The sequence below is a fragment of the Callithrix jacchus genome, chromosome 10 (assembly GCF_049354715.1).
Source record: "Callithrix jacchus isolate 240 chromosome 10, calJac240_pri, whole genome shotgun sequence".
Lineage (NCBI taxonomy): Eukaryota > Metazoa > Chordata > Mammalia > Primates > Cebidae > Callithrix > Callithrix jacchus.
Genome location: NC_133511.1, coordinates 110,181,446 through 110,206,092, shown reverse-complemented (window position 1 = coordinate 110,206,092; position 24,647 = coordinate 110,181,446). Strand labels below are relative to the sequence as shown.

Below are 24,647 nucleotides of genomic sequence, written 5' to 3'. Positions count from 1 at the left end.
ACCCTCCCTGCCATCCCCAGAGGAAGCGCTTGAGAACACAGACAACAAAAACAGCTGTAGCCGGGCCAAGAGGAAATGCCATTTCTATCCCAGGCTGGTCCTGGGGACGACTGGAGCCACCAGCCCCATGGGTCAGGGGCCTAGGGCAGCTCAGGCCAGGAGGCCGTGCTGGGAAGTACAGCCTGGACCCCCAGACCAAAGGGCAAGGGGCAGGAGGATCCCACAAGAGCCTGGATGCAAAACTGCAAAGGGAAGAAGGGGGGAACAACTCAAGCCCAACTGGGGCCAAGGGGTGGTGGGTGGACCGATTGGGCCCTCAATGCCTGGCAGGGCAGCCCCTCACCCTGGGACTGCCGGGAGCACAGCCAGGCCCCTCTGCCAGCTCAGAGCAGGTACAGGCAGGGCCTGGGGGCGCCAGCGCGGGCCAGCCAGGGCTCCAAGCCCCCCCCACTCTCTGTAGGGGACACTCCCCAGCCCGCCGCTTACCGCCCTCAACCACCAAGCTGGGCTTCAGCCCCTCCCTCGGCACCCCGGGGTCCTCATGCCAAGCCCAGGGATACTCTTCGGGGCCAGGGTGGCACGCAGCTGGGGCTGGGACCTTGCTGGGCCCCGGGACTGGGCGAGCGGCGTGTGTGACTCACTACCCGGGGCCCCGCTGGCCACACCCCTGCTCCTCGGCTAATCAGCCCCCTGCTCCCCACCGGGGCCCCAAAGCCGGCAGCGGCGACTGGGAGGGGTGTGGGGAAACGTGACGGCCTGCCCCCTCCTTCAAGCCGGCGGGGCCGGGGGCGCGCTTAGGGGAAGCGGAGGCCTCCAGGTCCGGGCTGCGCCGCGCTGCCCCCTGCCCTGTGGTCGCCCCGTCGCAGGACAGTGTGCGTTGCGGCCAGGGAGGCGCAGGCTGGCTCTCCCCTCGCCAGCCTTCCCGGTGGGGAGCTCCCTGCCCAGCCCGGCCCAGCCCTGCCCAGTGCCCGCCCCCCGCCCGCCGGGCCCGGCATTCCTTGCGGGGGCATGTGGCTTCTTGCCGGCCCCGGGGGCACGCAGTTGGCTGGCGGCCGCGAGGGGGGCGCGCGGGGAGCTGGAGGAAATGGGCGTCCGGGCGGGGCGGCGGGAGGGGGCACCGCAGGGGGCCGCTCCCGGCTGGCCGGCCGGCCAGTGGACGCATTCCAGGGCCTCCCATGGGGCCCGTCGCGTACTGGGCCCGGGAGGGGGGGACCGCCTGGGCTGGGCGACAGCACCGGGCCTACGGCCGGGCGGGTGTTGCAGCGGGCGGCCCACGGCGTCCCCAGCCTCCGAGCTGCCTCGGCTTGGCGGCGACGACGGGGCCTGCGCTGCCACTGGTGGAGACACCGGACACCCACTCGCTCAGCAGCGGCCGCACCTGCACCGCCCAGGGCAAGACCAGGGCGCCTGCCGCTCTCCTGCCTCCTGGATGCGTTATGCCTGGGGCTTCCCGCTGGGTGCTCGGTGGACCTCACCCAGCCTGTGGGATGGTCCCTCACCACCTGTAAGGGCACCTGGACCATGTCAAGCGACTTGCCCAAGGTCATGCAGACCGTTCCCAATGGCTGCTTAGTAAATTGGAAACTGGATGAACCCCCGGATTCAAGTGTTTCAGGTTGACTTCACTATGCAGTATCCTCAGCCCAGTCCTCCTTTGGAACAATCGCTGGGATCACCCTTAAGTGGGTTCAGGCCTCAGCTCACAAGTCCAGCAGTCAGGTGGGAGCAACGCCCTATGGATTTGTAAAGGATCCCTGAACACCGCTGCCCTGAGGAACTCTCATTGGGATGGGCAGTACCCCCCACCATACATCCTGGGGCAGAGCCTCGGTGGTTAGGTACCTGGGCACTGGACAGGCACTTCCTGAGTTCAAATCCTACTGATGGGTGGTATGACCCTGGGCAGGTGTTATGGGCCCTGCTCCCCTTCATATGTTGAAGCCCTCAGCCCCAATGTGTTTGTATTTGCATATGGGGCTGTGAGGAGGTGATCAACATTAACTGAGGCCATAAGGGTTAGGTGCCCTTATAAGGAGAGGAAGAGACACCAAGGCCTTCTCCACCATGAGGACACATCCGGAAGGCAGCCATCCACAAGGCAGAGCGCCACCACCAGGAACCAATAGGCTGGCATTCTGATCTTGGACTCCCCAGGCGCTAAAACTGCTGTTGTCTAAGGGCCCCCGTCTACGGTATTTTGTCATGGCAGCCTGAGATGACTAATACAGCAGGTTATCTAACTTCTCTGTGTTCTCATTTCTTCATCTAGAAAATGTGGCTAATAATAGATTCTATCTCAGACATAGCTGTATTCCATGGACACAGATGAGTGTGGAGGGGCCAGGCACAGTCTCTGCACATCCTACTAAAGAATGCTGATCAGGAAGATGAGTGCTAGTGACATCATTAAGGGGTGGCTTTGAATTCTCCCCACTGGCTTGGAGTTATTTTTTTTAAGTCAGTCATTTGGAAACTCTGACACTTTATTGGAATGGACTACTGAGGACTGCTTTGCATGGGGCTCCCTTACTCTGGACCCTCTGCCCTCCACAAGCCCCACCTGTATGCCATTCTCCATCCGGCCACAGGGCCTGTGAATGTGCCTGTCCTCGCCTGCAGAACACCTGGGAACTCCTACCCAGCCTTCAAACCTCACTGTCCCCCTCCAACTGCCACCAAAAACACCCTTCCCTAGCCCCATGTCACACTCCATGGCAATGGTCACACCTGTAACCATCTTTTGTTAGCAGGATTACTTGATTAATATCTGTTTCCCTTAATAGACTGTAAGCTCCCCGAGGGCAGGGTGCAGGCCACCACTGAACGGCAGGGCCAAGACTAGGGAAAGACAGGCCAGGCACCAGGAGGATTTCACTCTTAGGTTCATACGCTTGCAGGCCTGGTGCCTGAGAGTGAGGACATCTTTCAATTTTGCACCCCGAGAACCTTGCTTGGCTGACTGTCCACCTTGTCCAGCACACAGCATATTCTCAGTAAATATTCGCCTAATGTCCCCCTTCATATCTCACTGGTCCCTCTGATGCGTCCCACTGGTCCCACTGGGAATCTCAACTCTGAAAGAGACCTCGGCAGGAAAAACAGGGTGGGGGTTTGATTTCCTATGGACCTCTCTTCCAGTAATCTCCGCGGGGCAGAGCAGGTGGTGAGAGATGCCGGCAGGGTGGGCACCGAAGGGCGTGGAGGCACACTGGGGAGTAGGATGGAATTAGACTCATGAGACTCAGAGCCTGATTCTGAGAATCAGTTGAGGAGGATAAGCTGTGCGGCCATGGCACATCACTTACACTCTCCAGGGCCTTAGTGTCTTCTTTGGCAAAAGGGAAATACTCATACTTGCCGGGTGGAGGTGGTCCCCAGTAGGAATAAATGAGGAGGGGTTTGGCGGGAGAATAGGTAAGAGAATAAAGGACGGAGGGTAAGAGAGGAGAAAAGAGAAGATGGAGAGGGGAAGGGAGAATTAAAGAGAAGGACCAACGCATAAAAACGTTTTCCTAAGTCTTAAATTATTCCCAGCAAATCATCCCCTGTGGGCAGAGCATTACTTTGTATCTCAAAGTAGAGACGTCTATGGGCCATTTGCTTTTATGTCCTATCTCTCACATCCCACCTTCACCACACAAAAGATTTGCAATGCTTTATAAAACAAACACATACTAAACAAGACAGTTAAGATAACAACCAGAGATAGTGTCAGAGGCCTCATGCAGAAAGAAGGGTGTGGATTATGCCAGGAATCTGTTGTAAGAGGGTTAGTGATTGAGTTCTTCATTCAATTCTGAGCCTCCTGGCAACCAAAGCATAAAGGGAAACATATCTGACACCTACTTATTGACTATATGCACAAATAATTTCTCTCTACCCTTGGAGCTGGTTGCCTGGAGAACCAGGATCAAGCCTCAAAGGACCTGTGCAGTCCAACTCTCAGGTGGTCCATAGACATCTCTACTTTGAAACAGACAGACTTTCTGTGCTTGTAATAAAGGCCATAGGGGCAGGAGGGAGAAGATGGGATGTGGCAGGACCAAATGAACTTCTACTGGGGAGGGAGAGAGGGAGAACGTGGGCTGGTGTCCTTCACTGAGTCCCTCTCAGCATGCATTCTAAAGCCTGGGCCAGGTAAAGCCCCTGTAGCCTTTTCTGAAGTCTGCCCTGGTCCTATCTGCTCAGCAAAGGGATTGGGGGAAGAGTGGTCGGCAAGCCTCATGGAGGGTTCCAAGCTGCTGGCAATGCTCCCTCTCAGCTGGCTCCTCTGAGTCTGCACATGCAGAGATTAGGCTTGTTGCAAACCCAGCAGTGAACTGCAAACCCAAAAGGAGGGGGCAGAATGCAGCCCAGGAGCCTGCAGCTCTGTTTTCACTCTTGGCAGGGTGCCAGGATCCTGGAATGCCCGGCAGCCGGTGTAGCCAGGGGACTGGTTTCCCTAGAGGCTGGCACCATGAGAACCTAGAAGATTTACTCTGGTACCTACCACAGCATCCTCTGCTGTCCCCACAGATTCCAAAAAGACATGAGGTTAGGGTGCTGGCCCAAGCCGCATGCTGACCTGGGCTAGGAATCCCAGGCCCTGGGTCTCAGTTCTCACTGTGCTGTCAATTTTTTAGGTGACCCTAATAAAGTTCCTGCCCTGCCCTCAGTTTCTCTTTCCTGTAAAGCAAAAGATCCAACTAATAGTCCTTAAGAGTAAACCATGTGGGAGGTAGGCAAGGGCTTGGAATTATTATAGGGAGTTACTGAATTTATATCCTCAGCAAACATGCCTATAGAGAACATAAATTAAATGCCTCAAACTTGTATGTATAAGACAGATTCGCAAACGAATACTTTTGTGATGAATACAAAACATAAATGTATTTAAAAGTGTTATTGAATTCATGGAAGCCTTATGTCACCATGCCTTTTGTTAATCAACTGACACCAGCACAGCCACTCACACACTGTGTAACTTTGAGAAGACGCATTAACCACTCCTACCTTGTTTCCCCATCTGTCCAGTGGGGCTGATACCAAACCTATCTCATAGGGCTGTTTTGCATAGCATGATGCCTGACCTTTCATAAGCACTCCATAGACATTATTATCATTCATTTCATCAATATTTAAAAGTATAACAGATATCAGAGGTGCACATGGTGGTGAAAAGTTTTTGATGTTAGAAGAGGGCCTTTGCAAACAGTGAATACCCCTAATAAACACTTTTTATAACTATATGCTCTAAAGATGCTTACCCCAATAGAAAAAAAATGGATAAAAAGAAAACATGAACAAGCAATTTGCAAAGACCAATACACAGCTAATAGGCTTTAAGGAAAACCGTGAAGACATGAATACTCAAATAAATATAAATTAAAACAAAGAAATATCATTTCTCCTCTATTAAGTTGGCAAAGATGAAAAATCTTGATGTTATTCAGAGTTGGCCAGAGTGTGGGGGAAATGGGTACTCTGTAGCCCACTGGTTGGACTGTAAATTTGTGTAACCTTTCTGGAGGTAATTTGGCACATGTATCAAAAGCCTCAAAGTGAGTAAACCCTTTGTGGGAGCAAGCCCACATCCAGAAATGTATCCTAAGGATGCATTTAAATTGTTTGCAAAGATTTACCTACAAAACTGTCCTCTCCAATATTATTTTTAATAGCAAAACATAGGAAAGAATTTAAACCTCCAAAACGGGAGAAATTACTATGCTATATCACAATGAAATACAATGAAATATTAGATAGCAATTCACAGTGCTGTTGAGGAATATTCATTGACGTGAAAATACACATTCAACATATTATTAAATGACAATGATTTAAATATTTAAATTTTTAAAATGATTTAAATATCATGTGAAAGACACCAACCTGAAAAGGCCACATACTGTATGATTCCAACTATATGACATCCTGGAAAAGGCAAAGTCACAAAAGCTATGAGAAGATCAGTGTATTGATAGGGGTTGAGGGGAGAAAGACAAATAGGTAGAATAATCCCAGCTACTCAGGAGGCTGAGGCAGGAGAATTGCCTGAACCCAGGAGGCGGAGGTTGCGGTGAGCCGAGATCGCACCATTGCACTCCAGCCTGGGTAACATGAGCGAAACTCCGTCTCAAAAAAATAGGTAGAATATAGAGGATTTTTAGGCAGTAAAACTACTCTGTATGATACTGCAATGAAAGATACAATGTCAGTGTACATTTGTCAAAACCCATAGAAGGTACAACACCATGAGTGAACCCTAATGTAAACTATGGACTTTGGTTGATAATGACGTGTCAATGAAGGTTGCTCAACAATGGGATGTTGACAATGGGGGAGGCCGGATGTGTGTGGGGTGTATAGGGGAGCTGCAGGGTGTATAGGGGAGCTCTAGTTTCTGCTCAGTTTTGCTGTGAACCTAAAACTGCTCTAAAAATCAAGTATTTTCTTAACGAAAACTATGAAAAGATAGATACAAAATAATCCTACTAAAATTTGTTTTTAATTTCCCACACTACACATGTGTACAAAAGAATTCCACTTAAAGTCTAGACATAATGATGCGGATCTATAACATGGGGCTGGGAGGATATATTTTAAGGTATCACTAGTGGTTAGTTTAGGAGGAGGGTTGTGGACTTCTGTTTTCTTCTTTTTCTTCTGAAAAATAGTCACTTAAATATTCTTTAGAGCACCTCTTCAAAATCATTTAGTTTAGAAATTGCTAAAGAAGATAATCCCAAAGGTCCTTCTACTTTTACCCCCTTGTCATTAGATGCTGAGATCCTGCCAACTGATTAGGAGGAAAGAGAAATCCAGATTAGAGACCGAATATCAGGCATGTAAGTGGCACTTGATGCATATTTGATGAATGGATGAGTCAATCAGTAAGGACCCCCATATCTCTACCTTGAAGCATACCAGTTTTTATTTTTGTTTATGATTCCCATTTTGAAAGATCTTGTCTACTAAAAGGACTGCATGCATTAGGTAATAATTAATTCATCTTCCTAGTTCTTCATATACACACAAGGTACATGATAAGCAGGTTAACACACTGGGTAGCTGCCATCATCCTAAGCAAAAGCAGAGAAATCTGACATGTCTGTTTACTTGTCCTGCCTGATCATAGGATACTGTACAATATTCACTAACCTTCATGTTAAAAACAAGTAATTCAGTGGACGGAATACTATGCAGAAATGAGAACAGACAAACTACAACTACAGGCTATAATCTGGATGAGTGATAATGCCAGGAAAAGAAAGGAGACCCCCAATGAGTACATACTCACACTGTATGATTCAATTTAAATAAAGTTACCAAAAAACCAACCAGGCAAAACTATGGTGGTAGAGGTCAAGTTTGTGGTTATCCTTGGGAATAACTGGAAAAAGGCAGGAAAGGAAGTTCTAAGATGCTGGTCATGCTCTACTTCTTCATCTGGGTGCTCGTCCATGGCGGTAATAAGTTTGTGGAAATATACTCAGCCATGCTTTTATAATATGCTTATTTTTCTGAATATATGTATGTTAATAAACATAAAGAAAAAACATCTGCTGGGGCCCTAAGGGCAAGGAACTCCCACATGGGAACCTCTAACCCTGTCCAGTCTCTGATTTTGCAGCTGTAGGAATTGGGGTACAGCCAGTGGAGGCTGCTGCTGGGGTCATAGAAAATCAGGTTTCAAGTCTTTACCCACAGGGCAGTCTCCACTAAGCATCATGGGTATAGCTGGCCAGGGCCTGTAGAACACATTCTCCCAAGGTGATCCCTCCTGCAGAACTTATTTTTTTTTTAAGGCAGAATTTTGCTCTTGTTGCCCAGGCTGGAGTGCAGTGGCTCAATCTCGGCTCACTGCAACCTCCACCTCCCAAATTCAAGTGATTCTCCTGCCTCAGCCTCCCAAGTAGGTGGGATTACAGGTGTTCACCACCACACCCAGCTAATGCTTGCATTTTTAGTAGAGACAGGGTTTCATCATGTCAGCCAGGCTCGTCTTGAACTCCGGACCTCAGGTGGTCCATGCTCTTCGGCCTCCTAAAATGTTGGGATGATAAGCGTGAGCCACCATGCCTAGCCAGAACTTTCTAAAGGTGGCCTGTAGACTCCACCCTTGGTAAGCTCCAGAGAAGCAGTGTAAAGATTCATGATCGTGGAGAAGGTGGTCAAGGGTGGTACCAGGTTTTGTGTGTTCGCTTCTCACAGTGGACACTCTGGTGGCTTCTCTGGCATCCGCTACCTCATTACTCCCCAGTGGAAGTTGGACTTTGTTCGGGTGCTATACCTCCCGTATAGGACCTACTGAGAGTCAGAGACACCAAGCCTTTGCCCAGCACCGGGGTGGGCTCAGGTTCATCTAACCCAATTACAGCAATGCCACTTCCCTCCCGAGCGACTGGATCAGGAACCTGGCCTTTAATCAGTACATGACATTTCCCTCCAAGGTCAGACGCCTGACTTATTTTGGCCCAATCAAAGGGAAGGGAAGGGCCTTTATTTCATGACTTGAAGGGGAAAGCACACAGCCATTTTTGCAAATGGGAGGTATGTCCTGCAGAGGACCCCAGCAGGAAGCATCTTCAGCGTGACGCAAGTTCATCAGCGCAGAGGGACAGGGTCGGGCAAGAAATACACATGCATTCACCCACTGGTGTCCAAGGGGAATTGGTTCCAGAACACTCTCTGATACCAAAATCCAAGGATGCTCAAGTCCTGGATATAAAATAGCATAGTATGTGCACGCAACCTTTGGAAATCCTCCCATATAGTTTAAATCATTTCTAGATGACTTATAATACCTAATACAATTTAAATGCTATGTAAATCACTGCTATATGGCATTGTTTAGGGAATAATGAGAAAGTCTGTTGAGCCATGGCTGGTTGAATCCCTGGATGCCCATGGATAAGAGGAGTTGACTGTATTTGGTCTTTGTTCCTGGTTCCTGGATACTAAGCAACCCTTGGAATTTCCTGGGTATAGGAGTTCTTTGGTGCTTCATAAGGAGCCCCACTGGATCATACATGAGTTTATGCTAATGAGGTGTCTGAGGGTGGGACCCCCCCAGATAGCTTCAGGATGAGGCTGGATCACCAGAAAGATCACGGGATTGGAGGGTTGGAACTTTCAGCCCCACCTACTGGCAAGGAGTGGAGGGGCTGTAGATTAAGCTCTGTGAAGACGAAGGAGATTTAGAAACTTCTGGATTAGTGAACACACAAGGTGCTGGGAGGGTGGAGGTCCAGAGAGAACGTGGAAGCGCCATGCCCTTCCCCCACACCTTGCCCTGTGCAGCTGTGCCTTGCTCCTGAATTGTATCCTTTATGTAAACCAGTCACAGTAAGTAAAGCACTTTCCTGGGCTCTGTGAGTTGTTCAAGTGAATTATCACACCTGAGGAGGGGGCTGTAGGAGCCCCGGATTTATGTTGGTCAGAGGTACATGTCACCTGGGACTTAGGACTAGTGTGTGAATGAAGGGCAGTCTTGTGTGACTGAGCCCTTATCCTCTGGGGTCTGCACCAGCTCTGGATAGTTAGTTGCAGGATTGCATTGCATTGCATTGAATTGTTGGACACCCAGTTGTGTTGGAGAATCCAGGAAGGAACTGGTGTTGGGAACCATCTCAGAGACAGAAAATGTAACTGACATGGTTGAAGTGCTGAACCAACAGGTCCTGAAATCCACGCCACCTCTGCATTTTCTCTTATGCTGCTTTATTACCCAGGCCTGTCTACAACAGGGTTTCTGTCACCTGCAGCCATGAGCCATCCTCACTGGGACACTGCTCTATCAAAGGGGGAGTCCCCATCTGTCTCCAGGCCCGTTCCAGCTGGGCCCAGCACTCTGCCTGTGCCTCTGTAAAGCATCTGTCTTGATGGTGCCTCAGCCTACAAATGGGCAAACAGGGTGAGGCCATAGCATTTCACCACCAGCCACCCCTCTCCCTTAAGCCCAAGATCTAAACTGAAGTGACATCCTGGGCCTCCTCTCCAAAGCACTGCTGGTGGGAGTGTAAACTAGTAGCTCCAGGGAGAGCCCTTTGGCACTGGGGAACTTTAAAAAATGCACATAACCGGCCGAGCATGGTGGTTCACGGAGGCCAAGGCAGGTGAATCACCTGAGGTCAGGAGTTCAAGACCAACCTGGCAAACATGGCGAAATCCCGTCTCTACTAAAAATTCAACAATTAGCTGGGCGCGGTGGTGGATGCCTGTAATTCCAGCTACTCAGGAGGCTGAGGCACGAGAATTGCTTGAACCTGAGTGGTGGAGGTTGCAGTGAGTCTAGATTGCTCCACTGTACTTGAGCCTGGATGACAAAGCAAAAATCCATCTCAAAAAAAAAAAAAAAAAATGCGCATAACCTTCGATCCTACTTGTAGGAATTTCTCCAAGATATCTGTGTAAGAGTATTCCTTGCAGCACTGTCTGGGATAGCAAAAGACTGGAACTGGCCAGTGTACCCATTGAGCGGGGTGGGGCGGCTGGTTAAATAACACCACACGGCACAGCTGCACAACAGACAGTGAGCATTTCTAAGAAGGAAGCCATGGAACAAACCTAACCCCCTCCTCCATGGCGGCCACCCTACTCCAAGCCACTACTCCCTCTTCCTGGAATGGCTTCAGAGACAGCCTGACTCATGTCCCTCCTTTCACTCTACCCCTGCTGTCCATTCACAGTCAGGTTGTACCTGTTATGACACACGGCAGGCCAAGTGCCCCTGCCCTCTACTCAAACCCCCCACGGTGTCCCATCTCAGGCAATGCAAACGCCAAAGCTCTTCGGTGGTGTACCGGCCTGACATGGTCTGTCTGTTCCCTGAGATTTCCTCCCTTCCCACTCCCCAGCCCCCATCACAGCGATAGGGGCTGCCTTGCTCTGCCTCCAGCATGACCCTTAGCACTGGCTGTTCCCTCTGCCTAGAGTGCTCTTCCCCTGTATTCCCATGTGGCTCACTCCCCTATTCCCTCTAGGTATTCACTCAATGTCACTTTTTCTGAATTCCCTACCTAAAACTGCAACCCCCTGAGGCTTGCTACCACTCCTTCCTTGCTAAATTTTTCTTTTTTTTGAGACAGAGTCTTGCTCTGTTGCCCAGACTAGAGTACAGTGCTGTGATCTCAGCTCACTGCAATCTCTGCCTCCCAGGTTCAAGTGATTCTCCTGCTCAGCCTCCCTATTAGCTGGGATTACAGGCGCACACCACCATCCTGGCTAATTTTTGAATTTTTCGTAGAGACTGGGTTTCGTGATGTTGGCCAGGTTGGTCTCGAACTCCTGACCTCAGGGGATTTGCCGGCCTCCCAATCCCAGGTGCTTCATGCCTGGGGTTACAGGCATGAGCCATCACCCTGGCCCCTTGCTGTATTTTTCTCCAGAGTGCATGTCACCATCAAACTTAGGTAGTACTTCTGTCTGCCTTCACAACTAGAATATCAACTCCAGGAAGGCAGAGATGCTTCTCTGTTTTGTTCACTGCTGTATCCCCTACAACTAGAACAGTGCCTGGTGCAAAGCAGGCACACAATAAACATTTGTCGAATAGATTACTCATTTGGTGGTGAAAACAAAACCAGTCAGGAAGAGAAGCAGCAGAAAATGGTGGTTAAGAGCATGGACTCTGGTGCTGGGCTGTCCCGATTCAACTTCCAGCTGCATCATTTACTATCTGTGTGACACTGGGGAAGTTCCTTAACTTCTCTGGGCCTGAGGCTATCAAAATCCATTTATGCCTAGTGTTCCATTGTTGGAACGCTAAGCAACTGGGAGATATTTACATCCTACTGCTCAAGGTCATTGCCAAGATCTGACCGCAAAAATTCAAAAAATTGCAACCTCGGGCATAAATGGGTTAATAGCACCTACTTGGTAAGGTTGTTATGAGAAACAAATGAGTTAATATTTGTAATTTGCTTAAGACAGAATCTGGCACAAAGCCAGTAGGCTGTATGTGTGTTGTATAAAACCACCACACCCCAGTTGCATAAAGCATTGAAGGAGATACACATTTATATGTGCTCATATATTCTCAGAACAGCTCTAGGCTGTGACAGTTGATACTCCTAGACTGACAGCTAGAGGAGGACAGGGACTTACTGAATTTTTTTTTTTTTTAGACAGAGTCTCGCTCTGTCACCCAGGCTGGAGTGCAGTGGTGCAATCTCGGCTGACCGCAACCTCCACCTCCCGGGTTCAAGTGATTCTCCTGCTTCAGCCCACCAAGTAGCTGGGACTACAGGCATGCGCAACCATACCCAGCCAATTTTTGTATTTTTAGTAGAGATGGGGTTTTACCATGTTGGCCAGGATGGTCTCGATCTCTTGACCTCGTGATCCTCCCGCCTTGGCCTCCCAAAGTGCTGGGATTACAAGTCTAAGCCACCACACCCACCCAGGGCTTATGAATTTTATACCAGATGCATGCATTTCTGATTTTTAAAATATACTAGTGATGCCTAGGGGTTATTAATTGTTGAGGCTGAGTGATAGCTATGTGGAAGTTTATTATGCTTTTCTAGCTACATTTTATTGCACAATAAAAAGTAAGAAATACTTATCAGTATTAACAGAATTAAAATACAAATCCCAGGTTGCCCCTCTCCCACCCCCACTTCCAGCATGTCGGTGATTCGGGGTGAGGCAGGCAGAGGGGGCTCCTCCCAACCACCTGCTGTTTCTGTGGAAGAGGGCCCTGAAGTCCTAACAATTCCCTGAGGGCAACTTGGCTCCAACTCCAAACACCAGGTCAGCCACAGCCAAATAAGAATTGGGGATGGGGGTTGTGGCCTGAGGAGGGCCAGGGTCAGGCTGCCAGGGGTGCAGTCTCTGGGTTGAAGCCACACTTTCAGATGGCAAAGTGGCGGCTGGGAAGATCACAGTTGAAAGAGGTCTGGATGTGTAGATTCCTCTAAGAAGAATCAGAGCTGTCCTGCATTGACCACTTGCCAGGTGCTAAAGACCCACGGTGTCTTTGCCTAACCAGCTCCTTAACCCCAAGATGCAGTGAAGAAGCCAGAGAATGTAAGTGATCTCCCCGCATGCCACACCTGTGGCTGTTAGCAGGCAGGGCTGGGATTCCAACCCAGGCAGAGCTGAAAGGATGCCCCGAGATGACCTGACCCAAGGCCCTCCTTTCTAGACAAGGAAAGTGAGACCCAGAGGAGAAGAAACCTCAAGGCTACCAGAGGAGGTAGAGGGAGACAGGAACCCACTGCCAGCCACTCAGCTAGTTAACCCCTACCCTCTGGACACTTCTGGACACTTGGCTAGGCAGCCCCTATGCTTCTGTGTAAGGCCCTCACACCTACACTCCTCCCAATTTGTGGAGTTGGGGCCTCTATTTGGGGATGTAGGACCCTGAGGAAACACCTTGAGGTTATTTTTCAGGGTTTCCATTACAAGGAAAGGGGTCTCCCTGTCTGGACCATAAGACCCAGAAGAGAAGTCATGTAGATGGAGGGGCCGCAGGGGCATAAAGAGTCCAGGGGTCCTGACAATGGCCCATAGGCCCTGCGCCCATCAATCTTTACTTCTCCCCCATCCCCTTCTCCTCCCTCCCTCGCTGTTCCATCCTGCCCTGCCATTCTCACTGGTGGTGTATTCACCCAGTCTTGCCCAGAATCTCAGAATTAAAGGCACCTCAATAGTCATCTAAATTCTTGCTTCTCAAGGTATGGTCTGTGGACCAGCAGCCTCGGCATCTCCTGAATTGTTTGAAATGCAGAATCCTGAGTTCCACAACACAGTCCTCCTGAATCAGTCGGTCTAAGGTGATTTGCCCAGGTGATTTGTGTGCACATCAAAGTTGAAGATGCACTAGTCTAAATCACAAGATTCTTGAAACCCCAGTATACATCATCCCCAAGCATGCATGAATACCTCCAGCAACAGGGAACTCACTATCAGCAGCCAGCTCACCATTTGATTGGACAAGTACCGCGTGCAGGCATGTGTGCGTGCGTGTGGTGTGGTGTGATATGAGAGAGGCAGTTCTCCTTGGGTCCTGAGCATCCCTAAACATCCTTGCTGAGTATATCCACCTGGATGGCCTCACCATCCTCTGACTCTTGAGCCATTTCTGCTGCTAGAGATATATGTCATTGTCGTTCAAGGAGACGGTGTGAATACTGTGCAACTGCTCACTTCCTGGAGAAGGGAAACTGACTTGTTTATGGCTTGCTACAAAAGCTGCTGAGCTCTCAGCCCTGAGTTCTGGTGCAGCACAGCCCACTGTATGAATAGTTACCATCTGGGCCCACCATGGGACTTGGGAGTAGGGTGATCGGTGATACGAAGCTCACGATCCTGCTGTTTACTGTGCTGTGAGTAATACACTGTCTTGCTGATCCATTGACTCTTGGCCACTTTTAGCACCTACACTATGAGACTAGGGTTCTTCTGATTGTGGGTGTGTGCACATGTGTGTCACTAGTGGTCATTACTAAGAATTAAGTACCTTCTTATGTATTCATGAAAAGGCTTATACATCTAAGCTCCAATAAGGCCTTGACTTAAAAGAATTCAAAGGGAACCTGACCTTTCTTGAGTACCTACTTTGTGCCAGACTTTGTACAAGTGAGTTCCATTTTTGTATAATCTCACTGAATCCTCTCTATAACCCTGCAGGGTGAATTATATCCCCTTCCTACATTTGATAAAATTGAAGCTCAGTCTAAAGAGTAACAAACAATATGAATGAACTCGGCGGAAGCAATAAGGAAGTAAACAAAGATTAAGATAATTTCAGAGAATAATACCTGTGAATTCAAGGTGATGTGATCACTGGTGATTATAATTACTGTACGTCAGGCTTGCCAAAACAAACGGGCATACTTGGGCTTCTCTGACTGATCTGACAATCTAAACACGGAGGAGGCACTGTGGAGCCGTGACACTTGACCAGAAGGCAGGTGCAGCTCAGTAGGCAGAAGTCCTCTAAGAAGGACGTGGAAGGGGAGTGGACGTGGCTGATGCCCAGCTCCATGCTGGGTGTCTTACATACTCTGTGAAGCATATCTGTTCACTCACTCTCTGTTCACAACCTACCAAGTGTGAGGCACTGTCCTAGGTGCTAGGAACCATGGGTGAACATGGTTGTCACCCTCATGGGGCTTGCAATCCAGTTAGAATGATTATGTATTTGCCTGCTGGCATCCAGGCCCCCTGGTGTCCCTGGGGAGCCCCCATTTCCAAATGCTCCACTCCAAGGGTAGAGTGCCACTGAGGACTGACCAATCAGCGCTCATATCTGCAGTCCAGCCACAGTGATTGGTGCGGGAGGGGATACAGGGTCTAGCCAATTTGTGAGTGATAATTCTGGGGCTTTGGGGGACTCTGCTGGGAAGAGAAGGGCCCTTTCGTTGCAGGGATTGCTGAAAGAATAGAAGTGCGAATCTGCTCTGTGTAGGGGCGCAGCCAGCCACTGTGCCACCTCGTACAGCAGCCTGACCACGAATGGAGCCATACCTAAGAAAACAGGGCAGGATGGACAGACCAGGTCCTGATGACAGTGTGAGCCCCTGGATCCAACTGTACCTGAAGCTCTCCAGATCTTCCTAGAGCTTGTGCTGAGCCTATGAATTCCATTTTTAGACTACTCCTGTTTGACTTGAGTTTTCGTCAGTTTGCATTTAGTCCTGTCAACAACCTAGTAAGCACATTTTTTCTTTGTTTTCCAGATAGGAATGCAGGCTCAGAGAGGTTACGTGGCTTGATCAAGGCTGCACAGCAGCTGTCTGGGGTCTGTACAATGCAAAGCCCACACCTTTCTTCTACTCCCAGGTGGCAGTGCAGCACGGGGGGGTGACAGACTGCAATGGGAGGGGTCTTCCATAGCAGGGGGGGAGGGGCCCTCGGGGCTCATTAACTGAAATGAAAGCCTGCTCCCTCCTAGACAGGCCTGCAGAGAGGCAATGGAAGAAAGGAAACACAGCCTGCAAACTGGTGACTGTTCTTTTTTTCCATTTTTATTTTTGCCACCTTTGAAGAAACAGAAGATTCCATGTAAAAACGTGGATGTTCATCTTTTCTGGAAAATCCGAAGGGCTGGCAACATCACGCGGGCAGTCCCAAATGGCAGCGATTCACTGGAGCTGGGTGTTGGCCCTGATCAGATAGGCAAGGGCAAGGCACTCTCTCCAGGTCGCCAGTCGGCCTGTCATTCATGTGTGCCCCTGGCCTGGGCTGGGCATCTGAGTGTCTGGCCTGCGTGGCAGAGACCACAGTGCTGTGCAGACACCATCCCCTGAGAACCCAGCCTTAGAGGGGATGAGGGTGCTGGGCTGAGGACTCACCAGCCTCCCAGCCCCTCCCATTCTGGCTGCTCCCAAATCCCCAGCACCCAGGATGGTTCCTGGCACTGGCGGAGCTCAATGCATATTTGGCGAATGGATGAAGACAATGTGAGAGTGTCAGTTGGGGATTTCTAGGAGTACCCCATCAGCAGCCCTGTACACCCACTTCCAAGGAGCATGGGAGAGGTGAGGAGGGCAGAAACAAGGGCAGCCCTAGTCCACTGGCAAGAGGAAGCTTGGTATAGAAGCTGGAAACACGGGCCCTGGAGCAAAACTCCTTGGATGAGAATCCCGGCTCTACGACTTACTAACTCTGCGATCCAGAGAAGTTATTTCACCTTCTGTGCCTTCAGTTACCTCCCCACCCCCGCCTGCCCCCATAAAATGGGGAGAAGAGTGACATCAGGTTGTTATGAGTAAAGTTACAAACAGCCCGTAAATTACTATTACTCCAACCTCATACACTGGGGCATAGACCTTGGATAAATACCGTTCCCTCTCTGAGCCTCAGTTTACCCATCTGCACAATGAGGCCGTTGGGATTAATTTTCCTTTAGGACCTGCTGGCTCTGGCATTCTGTGACTATGAAAACTCAGGGTCATGCAAACTCCAGAAGCTGGGCCCCAAGAAGCATCCAAGCAGGTCTCAGGGGTCTCCACCAAGTCGTTCACACCATCGAGGTCACACAGATCCAAAGGACCATCATGCTGAAACCACTGATTCAAATTCCCTTTAGGTTTAACCCAAGTTCCAGCCTCAGGATCTGCTGTGGCTCATTTACCCTAAGTCATTATAACCCAAAGGCACAGGGACACAGCTGGAAGGAGCCAGCCCTGGGGCCTGTCCTGGCAAGGGTCCTTCCAAGAGCCTGCAAGAGGGGCTCACCACGGCCCTCATGGTGGCTGGCGCCCTGGCAGCCAGCTGGCAGAGCTGTTTCCATTTCTCTCGCACGCCCCCAGATGGGAAATGATTCATGAAAACCAAGAAGGTAAAATTAGCCCAAAGGCTGCCGAGTAATTTATGCAGCCAACAGCCCCAGGAGGGAGGGAAGGCCTGCACTGCCAGCTCAGGCTGGCCTCCCAGGGCTGGCAGAGCGTGGCCTGGCCATCTGGAGCCTCTGTCTCCAGGGTCTTCTATTTCTGGACTCAGCTTCCTGGGCTGTTGGCAAAGCTTCTGGCGCTTTCCCTGACCTTACTCTGGCCCACCCACCAGACCTAAAGGACGCTGGGTACACTCCACCAGGCACCCGTGGGGCGCCGGGGAGTCACACACATCCACTCGTTCTATCCTCACCTCAATCTCAGGAGGAAAGTTTCAGCTCCCCCATCTTTCAGGTGCAGAAACTGAGTAAGGCTCAGAGCGGTTAAATGGGTAGCCAGGGGTAAGTGGCAAAGCCAGGATTCCAACCTGGATCTCATGAGCTCCGTGAGCTGTGCCTTCCCCACATGCCGGCTGCTGGCTGCCAAACCTCAGGTTCTCCAGGGGGCAAGGAGAGTGGATCTTGGTGAGCCCCACCACACCCTCTCAAGTGCTTTCACAGTCTCAGGACCATCCAGTACCAGAACCTGATTCTCAACTCCCAAGCCCAGTTGTCCCAACTGACAAGGACCTCAATATCCCATATCTTAAATAGGGGCTGAGGAAGCATTGGTCTGCACCCCCTTCTTATGGGAGGGACAGAACATCAGGTATCAGCAAACTCCACAGTCTCACTTTACAGGGGGATGCACCAACGCCCAGAGAGGGAAAGGGACTTACTCAAAGCCACACAGCAAGCATATGGTTGAGCCTAGGCTAGAACTGAGTCCTCCTGCAGAGATCCTGCTATCAGAGCTATTTACAAAGAGTACAAATCTGAGTGGAAGTGGGGAAATCCCAGGTACCCCCTGATCCTCAGGTACCTGCTCCCACTTTTGGGACACACAGGGGCCACATGAGCAACAGAAGAAGGCTCCTCAGAAGGCAGTAGGTAAGGCACACTGGAATCCTGCTTCACCACTGCGGGACCCTGGCCAAGACCTTGGCTAAAGAAGGGCTCTTTATTGAAATGAAATGACATCAAAATGAAAAACGTGTGTGTTTGAATCACCCAATAGGCTGGGAGTGCTCCTACTGGGTGAATGCTGGCCCAATGCCTGTCTTCAGACCCTCTGGCTCCCCTGGTTTTGCCCAGAGGAAGACCAAGGCCAGCCACAGGTGACACATGCAGCTACCCATGCAGAGGGAATTTGCCTCTGTCCCTGGGGCACACAGCTGAGCTCCAGCGCAGACAGCTGGGAGCACCACCGCCCACTCCTTAAAACAAATCCCTTTCCCTACCTGAGCCTCAGTTTACCCATCTGCGCAATGAGGCCATTGGGATTAATTTTCCTTTAGGACCTGCTGGCTCTGGCATTCTGTGACTATGAAAACTCAAGGTCATGCAAACTCCAGAAGCTGGGCCCCCAAGAAGCATCCAAGCAGGTCTCAGGGGTCTCTGCCAAGTTGTTCCCACCATCGAGGTCAAAATAGACCCAAAGGACCAGTTCAGAGCATCCCGATTCAGGCACCATCTCCCCAGAGTGACTGCAACTGCCAGGGCCCAAGCCCTGACCTCAGCACTTCCAGATATCACCATATTGGACCCTCCTCATCAGGGCTGAAGGAAAGGTGAGAAAACCGATACGTAGGGAGCCTGAGTCGCTTGCCCAAAGCTTTGCTGTCATTCAGAGATTATTCACTCAACACATTTACCAAGCACCTGCCATGTGTCAGGATGATGCCAGGAGTGAGAAAGGGGCACTGCCACCTTAGTGGCCCTCCAGCCATCAAAGGCTTGACAGCATAGTGGCTCCCACACATCCTCTGAAGCCACATTGCCATGATTCAAATCTCAGCTTCCCCCAGTGTGATCCTGGGAAGCCACTTAGCTTCCCTGAGCCTCAGTTTCCTCGGCTGTATCTGCCTCATGATGCCACCTTGAGGATCAAGTGTAATGCCACAGATAGTGCCTGCCACATCAGTGCTCAGTAAATCAGAGCGGTTCTTGCCGAGCCAGAACCCAAGCCTGTGTCCCTCCTACATCATGCTCTTAAAGCTAAGCCAGGTCCATTTCTTTGTGACCTGGCAGCAGGATCAGTAAGGCCTACAACTAGAATAAGAAGGTGGGTCTGAGGTTTCCTTCTGCATCACCAGCTCAGACAAGCCGCTTGGTCTTTCTGAGCCTCACTTTCTCCAGCCTAAAAATGGGTCCAATGATGGCTGCTTGACTGTCTCCCTGGGAGAAGCACTGGAGCCCCTGGGGCTGCTGCAACCCCTGCCCATACCACGGGACAGGTGTAGAGAGCGAGTCCTCGCCCCAGAAAGGTAGATAGGCTTCCATGCAGCAGCCACCCTCTGCTGCCGGCCCCCTCTGGCTACCCTGAGGGTCCAGGGCTGGTGCTGGGGAAGGGCAGGGCCTGGAGCAAGCCATGGTGCCCGTCATCTCTTAGGAAATAATCCCAAACCTCTGTGCTCACTGAACACACATGCCACTGCCCAGAGGGCAGGAGGCCAAGCAGGGCTGTATGGCCAGGCACCTTTGCCAAGGCTGTCACATTAGGTGGCCTTGTGAAAAGAACCGGACAGGGAGCCAGATGGCCTGGCTACCATTCCCAGCCCCGCCAGCGGTGACCTGTGTGGCTTTGGGAGTTGCATAACCTCCCGAACCCTCAGTGTATGTATCTGTGAAATGACCCTGGCTAGGTTGCTTGTTTCTTACAGGGTGACTGTAAGGAGCCGTTTAGGAAGCAGTGTTAAGTGTGGTTTGGAGCCTGAGAGGGGGGTGTAAGGAAAAGAGCAAACAGACCATGCTTTCCAGCACTAAATAAATTGTCAGCCGCAGCGATTTGCCCACTGGACTGCAAGGCAAACCCTCGCCCGGATCAGCCAGTGTGGCCTGGACCGTCCCGGGACTCTCAGGGGAAAGGCCGGCCCCAAGCTGCTTTCGTCTCCTGCCCACCCTGCAGGCCAAGGGAGATCAAATCCGCAGCCACAACGAACCTCATTGACAGCTGGTAAACCTGCCCGAAAGATGGGGTTATGTTACCAGGCTCCTGGCCACCTGTGCCGAGCAAGAGGTCATGGCGACCTTCTTCCCTCCCCGTAGGCTCTGGTCCAGACCCTTCAGGGCCAAGGCGATGAAATCCGATCATCCGCTGCATTCCCAGGCAGCAGCCTCCTCCAGGATGTCCGTGGACAGTGGGATGAAGCCATCACCAAGGCTGGAGCCATCCGTGCAGGCTGCCCTCTGGGAGCACAGGCCCCCTGCCCATGGAGGTGGGATCCAGGGCTCATGCAGAGAAGACACACCAGGAAAGTAACAATATTGGGCATTTACTGTGTGTCTGCATGGCACATGGTAAACATTTCATATGTGTTAGCTCACTCGGTCCTCAGCAGTGCCAGTGTGTAGGTGTTGCTGTTATCTCTATTGGACAGAGGATAGAACTAAGGCACGGAGAGGTTATGTGGCATCCCAGAGTGCCCAGCTGGTAAGGGACGGAGCCAGGATTTGAACTGAGGTATGACTGCAGAGCTCACTTCCTACAATAGCTGCCAAGACAGGGGTCGCCCAAAGCCATGCCTTTTGAGTGAGGGCAGAAAACCCTGCATGTGAAGGAGAGAAGGCTCCAGGGGCCATAACCACTGTTTCCGACTCTCTGAGGGCTAGCAGGGGCCAGAAGAGCTGACTTTCCCTCTGGCTCTAAAAAGGAGAACCAGCAATAGTGAAGGACTCACAGGAAAACATTTGATTCTGTGTAGTCTCAACAGACAGATTTTAAACATTGTACGATAAACTTCAAAAAATGCAAAAGGTTCCCCAGCCCCAGCAGGAGCTGCTCTAGATATGCGCTCGAATAAAAGGCACTAGAATAAAACCAGAATTAACCCAAATGTCAGCCACGACGGGATGGTTAAATGACGATCCTTTCTAAAACCTACTGTGTGGCTAGATTTCCTAGATACAATGTTAAGTGAGAAAAGCAATTTGCAGAATAATCTGTACTACATGAAACCATTTGTTTAAACACATACACACACACCCACACACACTGCAGTGATACGTATTCCTATAAATTATGTGTGTCAACATATAGAAAAAAATCTAGAAGGATATATGCCAGAGCAATGACCATGATGGTGAACCCTGCAGAGGAATCTGGAATGTTCTGGTCATCAAGGAAGACTTTAGCTTATTTGTTAATATTTGATTTTTTTCCACATAAAAATATATTTGTATATGCCTATGTAATTAGCATGTAGTAAAACAAAAATTAAAAGATCCAATGAGCTGCCTTGGGAAGCAGTGGGTTACCAGTCCCTGGAGGCATGCCAGCAGCTCTGTAGGGGTGCAGGGAATTAAAGGAAATTTAAATGCCACAAGGTATCTAAAGGGGTAGACACCCCTTCTGAACCTCAGGAGCCCCAGCAAGGAAGTCAGAGCAAAAGCCTGTGCTCTCTCTACTCGCATCAAGAGTTGCTATAAGGAAGCATAGAGCGTTAGACCCCACAGAAGGGAGAGGCTGGGAGTTGTGAATCTTCAATGTGACACTAGAAGGAATGGGCTGGGCAGAGGCGCACAGACCAGATCTTCAGAGTCCACCTTCCCCTGGCCATCTGCCCCCATCTTCCCTTCCCCCTTTGGGAAAGGATGGAGCAGAAAGATGGCCCATTCTGTCCCAGCAGCCCCCAGCCCTGGCCAATGTGACCAGCTTCAGGGGTGCTTCAGGGATAAAGGCTGTGTGTGTCCCTAAGAGGAGCTGGCACTGGGGCAAGAGTTCAGGAAGGAAGGAGGAGGAGAAAGCGGTGATAAATGCTCACAGAGCTGACTGCCACGGACCGTGATCAGTACTAAGCCCAGGCAATGGCCCAGGCAGCAAAATTAGCCCAAACCCCAAACAGACTGAACCTGTGAGGCCCGGATGGACCCTGACCCTGGGCAGGAACTGCGCCCTGACAATATAGCAAGTAGAGACCAATGAGGCCATTACCTCCAAGGCAGCTATGGGGTCACGGGAAGAGTCAGGACACGCGGGTCCGAGTCCCTGATTTCCCACAAGACCCTGACAAAGTCACTGAACCCTGTGGGGCCTCAACTCCTTCATCTGCAAACTGGGTGAATGGTAGTTACTCCCAAGCTTGCTGCAAAGATGAAATGAGATCTGGCCCACTTACCCTCTTTGTGAACCACAGGGACTCGCACAAAATGTGAGGCCCACCCACGCCTCAGACACTGGGCACTGAGAAAAGGAGGGGGCAACAACTGAGCTCCAGAAGCAGCTGGACTGCTGCCAGGCCAGGAGCCCAGGGCAGCCAGGAAGGAGCCCACTGCCGAGCCCAGGAGGCAGCAGGCAGAGGAGTTCTCCAGGAGGCAAGGGCCCAGGAAGAAACCAGAGCGAGTCTGAGAGGGCAGAGGAGACTTTCTTGGCCACTGTCATGGGCCTGGGGCCAGGGTTGCTCAGGGAGGGCAGGGGAGCCACTGGCAGGTGCCAGGGAGGAGTCCAGTTTCTAACTGAAGCCTGGGGAGCAGACCCTGGGAGCTGGACTAGTGAGTCCTTGCCTCACAGGTAGCCCAGGGAACTGGGGCAGGGCGGGCCTCAGAACTAGGAAGGGGGCTCAAGGAGAGGGAGGACGGAGCACAGTCCCTGAGAGAAGTCGAGACAGGCTGCGATGAGCAAAGGTGCCGGACTGTGCCCCTGGACTCGGACATGGACGGCCTTGGAGGATTTGATTTGCGGGGGGTGGTCTTGCTGAGAAGTGGCAGGAGCCATACAGAACAGGCTCAGGGTGTCTGTCCTTAGAGAAGCAGGGGCACCGAGAAGCAAGGAGGTCTCAGCAGGCCTACATGGTGAAAGAATCAGCTTTGGGGAAGGGTGGAGCAGAGACGAAGCCCAAGGTGGGCTCAGCTGTCCCAGGGCCTGCTCCCCAGCTCCCATCAGGGAGGCCCTCAGTCTATGGCAAGTACTGAGTCCAGGATGGGACCAACCAAGGGCAACAGAGCAGACAGGGTACACATTCTAGCCCTGAGCCTCCATACGTGACCAAGGCCGCTGTCAAAACTAAGGTACCTCCACAACTCCTGCCTTCCTGGCCCTGAAGCCAGAGCCTGGACAGAGAAGAATGCCTGCCCAGCCCCATTCTGCAGGACCCCAGGCAGCTGGACTCCCTGCTGGACAGCAGCCAGACAGCCCGGCCTGCTGCTGGGGCCCAGCCTGTCTGGGAGCTGCAAGGAGGGAGGCAGAGGCTGGGCCACCCTGAACTGGGGCCCCAGAGGAGGGTGGAGGTGGGGCAGGCAGAAAAGGCGCTTCCAACAGCTCCCTCCCTGGCAGGCCCCTGCTCTCTGTGGGCTTGTGGCCACATGCAGGCCCAGGCACACCTTGTCTGTTCCCAGCATTCCCAGGACAGGGCAGGTCAGCTGCTCTAGCAACAGGAGGCTGCGACAGAGCTGAAGCCCAGCGACTCCCTGTCTGCTGCTTTGAGCTGGGCTAGGCTGCAACTTGAAACTTCCCTTGCTGCCTCAATGAGATGTTTGTTTGCTCCTCAGGCCACAGATACAGGTTTCAGCCCTGGCCTATCAGAGGATCCATGCAGGAAGCCACTTCAGGCTGCTACCCACTGGTCACTTCCTACACAGACCCCATGCCATCAGAGACAGGCACCCAGGGCATGGCCCAAACTTCAGCCCTCCCTTCTCCTGCTAGCTCTCCCCAAACACGGCTCTGGACTGTACCCTAGACTGCACCCAGCACCCACGTGACAGCCTAACAGTCCACGTTCCTGCAGCTGTGGTAGGACAGGCAGTGAGGACAAGAGATTTCTGCCATGGCCAGCCTGTGACACCAGGTGTGAGCCCAGCAACCAGGCCAGCCTGGAGAGGCCACGCTGCTCACACCAGAGGGCTGCCTGCCCATCAGCCAGGACCGACTCATGGGTCAAAGAGAGGCCTGTGCATCAGCAATCTCTTCCACCAGACACCACCAAGGAACAGCCTTCTGGGAGGGGAATGGCAGAAAGGAGGCACACACCTGAACAGCCTCTTTGGTCCTCTAAGGCAGAGGTCCCCCAATCCCTGGGCCACAGACAGGTACCAGTCCATGACCTGTTAGGGACCGGGCTCACAGCAGGATGTGAGTGGCGGGCAGGCTAGCAAGCCTTACCGCCTGAGGTCTGCCTCTGTCAGATCAGAGGCAGCATTAGATCTCATAGAAGCGCAAACCCTACTGTGAACTGCGCATGCGAGGGATCTAGGAGTGCGCTCGTTATGAGAACTGAACTGCTGCCTGATGATCTGAAGTGGAACAGTTTCATCCCAAAACCATCCTCCCCGACCCCGTCCATGGACAAAC

The 24,647-nt window shown here is 51.4% G+C and overlaps 1 protein-coding gene across 25 annotated transcripts in view; it reads right to left on the bottom strand.

Annotated features, from left to right (window-relative positions):
- The window catches only part of PRDM11 (PR/SET domain 11), an 87,576-nt gene that overhangs the window by 51,567 nt on the left and 11,362 nt on the right, over positions 1–24,647 (bottom strand). For 6 of the 25 annotated variants that reach the window (XM_078339299.1, XM_078339300.1, XM_078339298.1 and 3 more), the window contains one exon: positions 487–16,191. The exons of 17 other annotated variants lie outside the window; for them this stretch is intronic. The gene's annotated coding sequence lies outside the window, so the exon portion shown is untranslated. The remainder of the gene's footprint in view (positions 1–486; positions 16,192–24,647) is intronic. 2 more of the 25 variants (XM_078339303.1, XM_078339302.1) reach the window with 1 other exon arrangement.